Raw genomic sequence first — 12,204 nt, forward strand, 5'->3', positions numbered from 1 at the left:
CCTTGCTTTGAGATACGAAATTGTAGAAGACGGTATTCAAATATCGATACTCACTTCTCCATACAATCTTCGAAGATGTGAAATATTTGGGAGACATAAGCGATCTTTAGATACAATTTCTTTGTAAAGGGAAGGTCTGCAATTTTGCCATAGCATACACATTGCTAGTGTTGTGTCGGTCCTTATCTATTTTGTCCAGTCCAGTCAAGTCTTAGGACTGGTCTTATTGGTCCTTAGGACTGTCTATCATTGGGGTCGGTCCTTGGAATTTTTCATAAAAATATTCATGGATTATTAATCCAAGCAAGATATATCAAATATATACTAACATTATTGCAAATATCTTGCAAAAAAAAATAATTTTTTCATTATAATACGAACATATTATACTGTTACTTGGTTATATAATTTATTCTATTAAATAACAGAATAATTTAAAAAAAGGAAAAATAACCTCATTAACGTCACGAGGGATCAATTTTACCTTCTTTAAGAACCGACAAGTGATCCTGGACTTGATAAGACTAGACTGGACCGCAGTCCTCAGTCCTAAATAAGGACAGTCACAACACTGCACATCGATAATAGTTCCATAGAGTATCGTCTTCAATTTTTGGGTTTTGACAATAGTTCAAGCTGTTCCGAAATAAAAATAAGTTTTCTCTCAAGTTCCTCATCATCACTGTCAACGCTCCTTAAATTAGAGATGCAAAGTTCAATTCTAGATTTTACAATGCCCTGAGATATAAGAGATCTAGTAAAAGCAAGAAAGTTTCAAATTTGGGAAACAGTTTGAATTCAAATTGTTGATCATTTATTCTTAAAATTATCTTGACTGATGTTTTTTCTATCATGATGCATATTAAACGATTAATCTGAAATAATATTGAATTTGGGGAACTTCACTGGCAATAGAACAAAATAGTAAATTATATTTTTGCTGAGTTACCAACCTACGAATGTTTATACTATTAGATTATTCTATTAATATTGATATAAATACATCCTATAGAAAAGTACATTCTAATACTATATACATACAGGTCTTAATCTTTCAATACGATACCTCACATCTTCCCCAATACGACAAATCATAATATATTAACATTATTAATACATAATATTAAAACACTTAACAAAATTTTAATATACAACACCTACGAATAATTATATAATACTAATGTTACGTTAGTCGTTTTTAAGGACATTCAGATTGATATGCTTTTAGGAAGCGTCTATTTCGTATAATCTATTTTCCTTTTACATCAACAAAGTAGGATCTTCTATCTTTCTAAGTGTTGATAATTATTCCACGTGTGTCCAACATCTTTGTCTTTGTATTTTGGATCCTAACAGGATCTCCAGGAATCAAAGGGTTTCGATTTGTAGAAGAGCTATCATAATATGTTTTGGATGACAAGTCTTTCTCTGTCTTCTTTTACTCTGCCCCCTCTCAAAGTCAGAAGCGGCATGCTAGTGTAAACAATGGGCAATGGTAGGACTTCGTGAGTAGCCAAATACCCGTTTGGCTGGACTGAGTCTGACAGATCTTGGTATATCTCTCAATTCCAGGAGTGATGAGCGAAATTAAGCCCTCCTAATACAATTTTGAGGATCACCCTCATGGATTTGACTGCAGCCTCTCCATGCTTGTTGGATTGGGGTGAGTATGGGGATGCAAACTCATACTTAATTTCTAAATCTATGCAGAAGTCCTTGAATTCTGTTTCGAATTGTGGTCCACAGATGGTTCCAATATGCATTGGAAGCCCCCAATCTTCCAACCACGTCAACATTATATCAGTGATGGACTTAGTAAAAGTTAAGGATTTATATTTTTCATAAGAGCTGATTTAACCACTGGATATGATAGAGGCTTATCTTTGCAAGCATAAATTAAATTTTAAGTATTAAAACTTTTGGTCATGAAACACTTTATGTACTTAACATATATATGTGGCGATAACATAAAAGTAAGCTGGGATTTTTTTTTGATAAAACACAAAAAAAAACGTATTATAAGTTTTTTACTTCAATGAAAAACCGAAGAAAATTTTTAAAGAGTCAAATACAATATGGAATCACTGAAAAACTGTCTAACAAATTATTAATATGATTGATATTTGTTTAAATTTTTACATCAATATATTATATACAAGTTCAGTCAATTCGATTGTGCGGTATCTGAAGTTTAAATCGAATTTTGAAATTTTCAATATATTCAATTTCAGTTGGTCTTAATCTCTTTCTTATCATCATGTCACAGTAGCTTTTATGATCACTGTTACCAAATATCCTATTCCGTTAACCTTGAAAACCGCGGCTCCTAAGGACTTTATCACTTTTTTGAATTAATATAAATTATAGTACTCATATCAACTGATACATTTATCATACTGTTTGCAATATTGAGTATCCCAGCAATCATCATTTTTAGGATTAATTATTGTCACACGTGATAAGGAATCAGCTATTTGGTGCTCCTTTCCTGGTACCCATTCAATTTCAAAACAATACCCTGCCAGCTTCTGCAAATACGTTGGATCCTTGAAACTTTCTATTAAGTATATATTAGAGTCAGAAAGCATTCCTATGAGGGGTTTATGTTCTGTTTTTGTTGTTATCTTTGTCGATCTTTCTAAGTAAAAAGAACTACAATATTTGCTGGTTTTTCATCTTTAATTTTTTCCTCCATAGATGATTATTTTTTTAAATACATAAAACTTTTTTATATACATTTTGCTCCATTTTGCTGGTTTGTCCCATCTTATTATTTATTAAAATATCTGATCTCTTTTAAAAATTATATTTGTGTTGCTATTAGTATGAATCCAGTTACTTAAGATTAACGATGAGCTGCGAGCTAAATTTTGATGCATAAGTATTTTCGAGTTTCTAAAAAAAACCACTAGAGGAATTAAGAGCTTTACTCGTTACTCCCTTGAATACTCAATACTCAATTGGATACTCGATACTCGCCTGAATACTCGTTACTTACTGTAACACTTTTTGCTTGCTAAAAGCTTGTCACTCAAAAAATCCTATTTTTTAAATAATTATTGAAAAATCGATAACTTTTTTAGATCTTTGATCGGAATCATAGCTGCCTTTCAATTAAGCATTTCATTTTGAAAGCCCGTCAACTATTTTTTTCCGGACATAATCATAGACTGATAGTTGTGAAGTATTATTATTCATAATATAATTTAAAGCAACTTAATGGATTTTTGCAAGTGGCGTTTGATTGAGGTCATGCAGTTGACACAAATTTATTTTTTGGTTTTTTGTTGCATAGAATGTAAATCCCACTTATTTTTATCTTTCTTAGATCCAGTAAATAATTTTTAATCAATTTTATTTTCATCCTTTCTCTTTTTCTTACTGGATAGAGTATGGGAAGATGAGAGGAAGGATTTCCAGAATTTGAATTTAAACCTGGTATAACTGGTATAAGATATGAAAAGTTGACTATTTTCCAATCCTTTTAGGAAACCTTTCCGATGAGTATCATTCAAGTTCAAGTAGAGATTCGAAAAGATAAACAGGGCTGTTAGAGTCATATAGATCATCAACTTCAAAATTACTTCCCTCATCATTAAAATTCTTAATGGCCTATTTATTATTATTATTTATCAAATACGTATACATAATAAAATTTAAACCAATAAATTCATTTCAAGATATAACTGTTATTTAAAAAAAAAAGATAATAATGGTTACAAAATTAACACCGTAATAGGCTAATACTGAAGAGGAATGGAGATTATTTTTAAACATAAATTTCAAGGGATACGAACTTGAAGCTAGTAGAGTGAAAATCAGATTTAAACATTCGAATTTATGTTTAATAGCGGACCCTTCCTCATGCATTTAGAAATATAAATTAATCTATATTAATACAGACAATTTTGTCATATGTCTATTGGTATGAGAAGGACTTTTGAGTGTGTGCTTAATAAACTGCGTAATTCGAAGCAATGTCGATTACTCTTGTTAGACTTAAAACATTGAAACAAAGATTACTTTTAAAACAAACTGGGATTAGTAGCACACATTTCAAAAAAGTCAACTTAGAGTTGCCTCTGGTAAGATATAAATTATAAATTAAATAGAGAAGGGAAGTCCGTGTAGGAAAATTTACATGTTAGAATGGGCACGAAAAAGAAAAACAGAGAATCTCAAGTTTTGACGAGTTCCGAGTAATACTCTGGTTTTTATGCCCACGTGCCGAGTTTTTGTGTCTTTCTTTTATTTTCTTCATAAAACTCGAGTACCAATTTACGAGTTTACTTCTATTAACTGATGATAAAATACATGTTGATTTGGTCAATCTCAAGTCATACCCCTCCTCTAGACATTACTGTTCTAATTCAATAAAATCAAAACTAGGTATGGCGTACGTAAATATAATAATGTTAGAAATTAAGCAATATTTGAACATTAATGTAGCAACCCGTATCTTCAAACGAGTTCATGCTAATGAACAAGTTTTATTATTCTCATATTATGTCAATTTAGATTGGAAATATATTCAGTCTTTAGTTAGAAATCATATTGTGTATTTCCGTTATTTGTGACCATTGACAACAAATATAATGCCTTCTACCACCCGTTCACAGGATCCCAAAAATCCTGATCTTGAGATGACCGTACTTCAGCAGTCAAATAATTCCTCTGGAGTAAATTCAACAAGGCACAAACCTTCCTGTGACTGAACCGGGTGTTCAGAATTTCGCCTTCCAAAGTTTAACGAAGAAGACCCTCAAAGATGGTCTTGAAAACAGATTTCATGTTCAAAGGACAAGACATCACAAATGATTTTAACAAGCTGAAATACCTCCTAACATCATGAGAAATGTTCCAAAGGAGGAGTTAACGTTGTTGTTTTTTTAACCCTGAAGAAAAAAGTTTTAGTAGATTTAGTCTCTATGTTATGTCACCTCAAAAACGCAAGAAAAGGGGCCTTGATCTTTTGAAACAGGAATAATTTTCGGCTACGGAAATTATAGCTACAGTGTCCTCGACCTTGACTTTGTACCGGACCTCAAAGCCATTCTACCGAAATAGTAAATAATCAAATGTGTCTCAAGTTCACTCAGAGCCATTCTCCGATTGCAAACAGGAATAAGTAAGGAAATGCTTGCGAAGCATTGTGATGGCCTTAAACAATCATCGGCACTCGCCTAATCCTTAAAGCTAAATAATGGTCAAGTACTTTCCTATCCTCATCCCCCTCCTTCAGAGAAGCTCATTTAATCTTTGTCGTTCTCTCGTCGTCCTGCTTCCCAATACCCTAATGAGCCCCTACTGTTCTTATTAAAGAAAAAACAAAATACCATCGTAACCAGGCTCAAGGTAACACAGGACTTATTTGTAGGCAACACTTGACCTACAGTATGTCTGCAAGGACCAGTTCAGGTTCTGCCTGCCCTTTCAATGGACTCCTGTCAAAAAACTAATTAGTCCTCAGCTCTTCAGCTGAGGTAACTAACAGAGATATTGATCTAATTTACGGGAAAGACAGTCTCAGGAATATATTATTTCTTGTTAACTCAGGAGCTAAAGTCTCCATTTTACCAACAGCTTTAGCCAAATATATCAAAAGAGAATCCAATCATACCCCTCTTATTACTTTTTGGGGGCAGTGAGTATTCCCGATCCGTTCTGTGTCGGTTGATTTTCCATTGGAGGGAATAAGATATTCTGGGAAATTATATATTTTTGACAACACCATCCCTGTCCTGGATATGGATTTTTTGAAAAAAATATTTTTTGCATCGATCTGACAAATAAATCACTTTTCATACGATCACAAACGAACATCATACCCCTAGTTAATTGTAACTTGAGTCACCCAACCTCATCATCTGTTTAGTCAGCAGATTATAACGTGACTTTCCTCATCTCTTCTCAAAGATTGACTCTCGTATTCCACTTAAACACCTAGTGACACACTCCAACGTCACAACTGGTGCCCCCACGTTTTGCCCTATGTGGGCCAAAGCTAGCCTTCTTCAAATCCGAAGTCAAAATCTTGCTTGACACCGGAGTAAAGTGGTATCTCTCTTCTCCTTATTCTTCTGCAGTGCACATAGAAGAGAAGTCAAACAGATGGTTTTGTTTGTGTGGGGATTTTCGTTGACCAGAGCTTGATTGTTACCCACTCCTGAATATGAGATACTTTTCCCAAAACCTTGGGGGCTCCACAGTACTTTCAAAGCTCCACATTTTCAAGTCTTATCATCAGATCCCAGTCGAGGACGAATACATCTAAAAGACGACCATCATCTCACCAATCGGCCTTTTCCAATATGTGCGGATACCTTTTGGGTTCAAAAACGCTGCCCAAACGTTCTAGCTTTTTATGAACGCATTATTTCTCAATATGGAGGGAGTATTTATATATTTGGAAGGCCTGCTATTGGTGTCTAAAGGTCTTGATGAACATCACTATACCTTATTTCACGTTTTCTCTAGATCACAAGAGGCTTTGCTAGATTTGTGCCCAAATTAGCTCAACATACAGGCAAACTACACCCTTTGCTACGCAAACATGCGAAGGTTAATTGGGGATGTCAGCAACAGAGAACATTTCAGCAAATCAAATTGACTTTACCAAAGCGAACCTTCCTAGCCTTCCGCCTCGAACATACACCCATAGCCCTCACAACCAATGATTCGTTGCACAGAATGGGTGCTTCTCTGGAGCAATGTACTGGGAGTTAATACACGCCATTGGCGTTCTGATCTACAGCTCTCAACTCAGCCCAACAAAAATATTCCGTGTTCGACCGTGAGCTCCTTGTAGTTAAAGAAGCAATATCACACTTTAGATGGTTACTAGAAGGTGTCCATTTCGCGGGGTTTTATGACCATAACTCGTTAACTACTGTACTGGAATCGAGTAACCCCTCTTGGACTACAAGACAAAACAGGGCCTTTTCCTTTCTTGCTGAGTTTCATTAAAGTACTGGGCACAAATCCGGAAAGTGGCTGAAACAATACCTATACTCCTAGATCTGCTAGAATGGAAAACTAACCCCTTTTTAAAGACGTGGTTCAAGATCAAGAGGCAATTGATCCTCGAAACAGTCAAGACATTTCACAATCAAAACTTTTGTAGCACATACACCGGTGGGTTTTGGAAGTGAACATAATTTTGCAGCGATCGTTTTTTCTGTAAAACTACGTAACAAGATATTGTAATTAGTCATGGCTTTTCTCGCCCTGTATTTAAAGCGACACTGAGAGAGATAGAACAGCCTTTTGCTTGGCCGAACATTACGGCAGATGTAAAAGAATGAGCACGAGCTTGCTTAGCTTGTCCAAAAAAAAAACGAAAAAAAAAACAGCCATAATCTTAGAGCTGCCGGGCCAACTCCTTTCCTACAAGAACCCAACAGATTATGCTGCATACATGTTGACTTAGTTGGGCCACTTCCACCCTCCAATAGGCTTAGGTACCTGCGGACGATCGGAATAGATCAAATCGATGGACTGAAGTCCTTCTCGTTCAAGACATAAAGGCAGATACTGTGGTCAAGGCTTTTTTCACCAGATGAATTCCTAGATTTGGAGTGCCTACCTCAATCCATTCAGATGGAGGAACCTAATTTACTGGATCTCTATGGACAAGATTGGGACAGCTCCTAGGATATAAAAAACAATTCATGACATACTGAGTCAAACGGTATCTTTGAAAGATTCTGCCGCCGTACTCTGAGTGCTCCGTCTTCTACAATGTATGAAGAAAGAGAATCTTAGATCAAGGCCCTTCCCTTTATCCTACTTGGCCTCCATTCTTCTATACCAAGTGTTCCAGGGAGTGCATTTTCTCCCCTTCATCACTTAATGCTTCCACTCTCGCTGACAGAGGAGTCTGAGACTCCTATGTAGAAAAACTTGTTGAAGAGGCTCCAAGATATTAAACACGTCCCACCGAGAGTAATTCCAGAACTTACTGTTAGAATTCAGTCTGCAATCTTTGTATTTTTTTATGTTAAATTTTATGTAAATTTATTTTCTAATTAGACGCAGAGTCTGGTGAGAGCATTGTAGTAGCCCGTATCTTCAGACGAACTCATGCTAATGAACAAGCTTTATTATTCTAATATTATGTATTTTCAAATAGGAAATATATTTATTCTTTATTTAGAAATAATATTGTGTAGTTCCTTTATGAATTTTATTCATAAGAACTATTCATAAAGTTTAAAATAATATAAACAAAAATATTTGAGTGAATGGAGAGACTAATTTTAAATCTAATTATGCTTGTCATTTGCAAAAATTGATCTTCATTCATTAAAGACGGAAAGACTTCTATCTTTTTTAAGAATTAAGACAAAAGAAGAGATACGAAATACTTTATCCTCAACAAGAAATGCTCGATTTCTAAAATATATGGAGATGATGATGAGATGGAAATTTACCCTAAGAATAGGACTAACAAAGTGAGGCTTCATACAAGAGAAGTGTTCCTTGGGTAAGAATCTATCCATCTATATCGAGCTTGGACACTGAACGAAGAAACGACGAACGAAATGTCAATGTAATACAAAATATAAAGTTGAACTATGTACAAAATGAAAACTGTAGAAAAGTGTTAAACAATAAATTTCAAACATTAGATATATTGTTCATATGCTCTCATTATTGTCATTGAAGAAATGCAGTTCTTAACTGGTGGGAGTAGTACATTCAGGTTGGGTTAAAAAAAAATATAAGCAAGTGACTCAGGACTAAATTTGTCATCTCATACGGTAAGCAACCCCCACCCCCAAAGGCTTGAGCTAATGTATCTAACAAAAATAAACGGAACCACCTGTCTGGAGAAATTAATACTATAGACATACTCAGACCACTTTGGGTATATGGGAGATGAGCTCACAGGAGGAATTTACAGCATTTTGAAGAAATCAGCAAAGCCATTAAAAGCCAATCCAAAAATAATCAGGCAAAACAATAGAAAAATAAAACCCGACTGGGCCTAACTATTAAAAATTAAAGCCCGACAGGGACCAAGTGTTATGAGTCAAACTAGCATATTGAAAAAATTAAGCCCGACCCCGAAGTTGGGAGGGCTCGCCTATTTCTTTGCGCCAATTATACTAGCTACTGAATGAACGGCACCCGTAGCATTTGCCTTCCTTTGTAGTAAATACGGTTACTCTGAAAAATTTGTATGTTCGGCTGGCTTTTTAAAAGGAGGAAGGATGTTGAAAATAAATTGGAAGTTGTCTTTAATAAAAGTACTGCCTCTATACACTTTTTGAGGCTGCTCTAAAAGCTATTTTGAGTCTGTAAAAAAAAAGCTTTTTAATAAATTGGATACCATTTTATAAAAATAGAGAGTATCTTTTTTACCAGAATATTTAGTATACCTGTACAATTCAGAACCACCGGGATTGTCTGTTTTCCTTATATTAAGCTACGCCATAAAGCTCATTTTTATGTATTGAGAAACAAAAAGGGCTTTATATATTAATTAATATTTTATAGGTAGGACTTTTTTTAGTAGATCACTATTGAATGAAGAAATAAATAATTCAAAAATGATCGATTGAACGGAGAGAAAAAATGAAGAAATAAACGGAGAACAGAACGTTTTTGATAAATGAACGATTGAACGGGAAAAGGGTGATCGATAACAAGCTTGATCTATATATAACAATGAATATATTCAAGGCTTGAAACTATGATGGGACCCATTCGCTTTCAGACTCAGATATAAGGCTATGGATGTGAAATATAAAATAAGATATGTTAATTACAAAAATGGGGTACAACAGTTAGAAATTATTATCATAAAACTAAAATATACAGTTGAGCCAAAAAATATTCGTACCCTTTCAATATTTGCCATATCTATATCGGAAATCTTAAATAATTTTTTTTACTAATATTTTTGATAATAATTACCAGTTATTGACTAAAGATATCAACTTCTTAAATCAAATATTTTTTATGCCTCTAAAAGAATTTTTGCTTGTTTCTAAAGTTTTCATACACCTCCAAAAAGCTTAAATTAACAAACACATTTTCTTGTGTTTTTATAATGGTGAAGTCTGGAGAGATTAAGAGACTTCTATAAAGTAGTTGAGAGATCAAGAATGTTCTTTAATTATTCTCTGAGTCATAAATGTCTATTAGCTAATGTTTTGCTTCATTGTTATTCAACAATCGTCATGACCAATACCAAAGAGTACAGTGAGGGCATTTGCCAGCTTGTAGTCAATTGCCATAATCAAGGTGACAGTTACAATCACATTTCCATCAATTATTCCCTCCCAAAATACACTGTCCAAAGCATCATCACCTAATTCAAAAGAACTGCCCATGGCCAGACTCTTCCTCGACATTGTAGGAAGTCCAAGCAGAGCTCAACACAAGTGAGATATGCAGTCGGAGAGGTTACCAAGAATCCAACCACAGCTCTCAAATCCATCCATCAATGGTTAAAAGCCACTGGAACTTGGACGATCAACTATGCAAAGGGTTCTGGAAAGAATGGGTTCCGGAGTTGTGTGCAAAGAAAGTATCAAATCCTCGAAAGTAGGCACATAAAGGCCAGGCTGAAGTATGCCAATGACCACAAAGATGATGAACTCAACTTCTGGCGCACTGTGCTTTGGTCAGATGAGACAAAGGCGAAGTTGTTTGTCCACAACCAGCATCGGCACATTTGGAACCAGAAAGGCCAAGCCTTCAACCGAAAAACACTATTACAATAGTTAAACACGGTGATGATTTGAGCTAGCCAATAGAACTGGAGAAATTCACAAAATTGATGGGCCATGAAAAATGGAAGACTACATTGTGATCTTTGAAATGCATCTGCAACAATCAGCAAAGTTTCTTAGGCTTGGAGAGCATTTGTAGTTCCTGCCGGACAATAGCCTAATGAACACATCCAAAATACTTCATGAATGGCTCAATAAGTATAAGGTTAGGGTCATAGACTGGTCAGTTAAAAATCCTGACCTTAATCCTATTGAGAATCTCTGGACTACATTAAAAAAAGCAATGTGGAAATGGCATATAATAAATCTTGATGACCTTTCAAGAATCTGTCAAGAAGAGTGGGCCAAAATCGATCCACGTATTTCCTTAATTTGGTAAGGACATATCCCAAGTGTATTCAATATTTGAAGAAAACTAGAGGCCTCGTTACAAAATATAAAGTTATTTTGCAGAATGGGTATTAATACTTATGAAACGCTAAAAAGGATATTGTGTTGATTTACTCGAAAAATAGAATAAATTATTATATTTTATTTTAGTTGAGAGTAGTTTTTGATTGACTAGGGATATACTTAATGAGATTATAGATCCACCATGAATGTCTAATTATGTGTTCTTGCTATTTTTATCAGGATACTGATAGTTTTGAGCTCAACTGTATATTTAAAAAACATATTAAAATGGTATCATTCCAACAGACAAATTTGGTATTTAGATGTTCTTTTAATTTGACAGTTACTAAGGTCTACAATGATTAAGACCTGAAGAAGTGGACTTCTATGTTCTCCAATAGTTAATAACTAATTTACCCAAAACTAGAGCGGGGATGTCCGCAGGAAAGGATTTTATTATTAATACAATTTTTGCTCAACAGCATAATTTGATCGAAAGACCTTTTTTTAAGAAAAAAAAAATATTATTCCATGTTTTCTCCCGATATATATATTCTCTTTTTTTTTCTTTTTTTCACATGAGTAATTTTCAAAACTCCTCCCTACACTAGACGCCGACCCTGTACTACAATGATGTTATATTTCATTTAACACTAGGAAATAAAAGTCCTTCTTTACTGCATAGAAATAACATCCTACTACACCAAATTTTTTCTAAATGACCTAATTTGGGGTATTTACACTGTTCTAACTTAATCATCCATCTCATGAGATGTTGGAATTCGGATTCCGAATTCTACGAGGGGCAATAGGATGAAAATTAATCCAAGGAGAACTACCAGACCTCATAAGGGAGTAGAGTAGACTCCTTCCTTGGGAAAGAGATACTAGGATCAAAAAAGTTAAGAGATCCATTCACGATGATTAGATAATTTTAGTATTTCAAATTTAATTATTAATTATTTTGTTTTAATTTGTAAAAAGTGTGGTATTATATATATAATGAGATCAAGGTTAGACCCTCATATAATTGGGCTATATAGATTTTTTTAATTTAAGTACCGTACCA

This window comes from Lepeophtheirus salmonis, chromosome 12 (assembly GCF_016086655.4).
Source record: "Lepeophtheirus salmonis chromosome 12, UVic_Lsal_1.4, whole genome shotgun sequence".
Classification (NCBI taxonomy): Eukaryota; Metazoa; Arthropoda; class Copepoda; order Siphonostomatoida; family Caligidae; genus Lepeophtheirus; species Lepeophtheirus salmonis.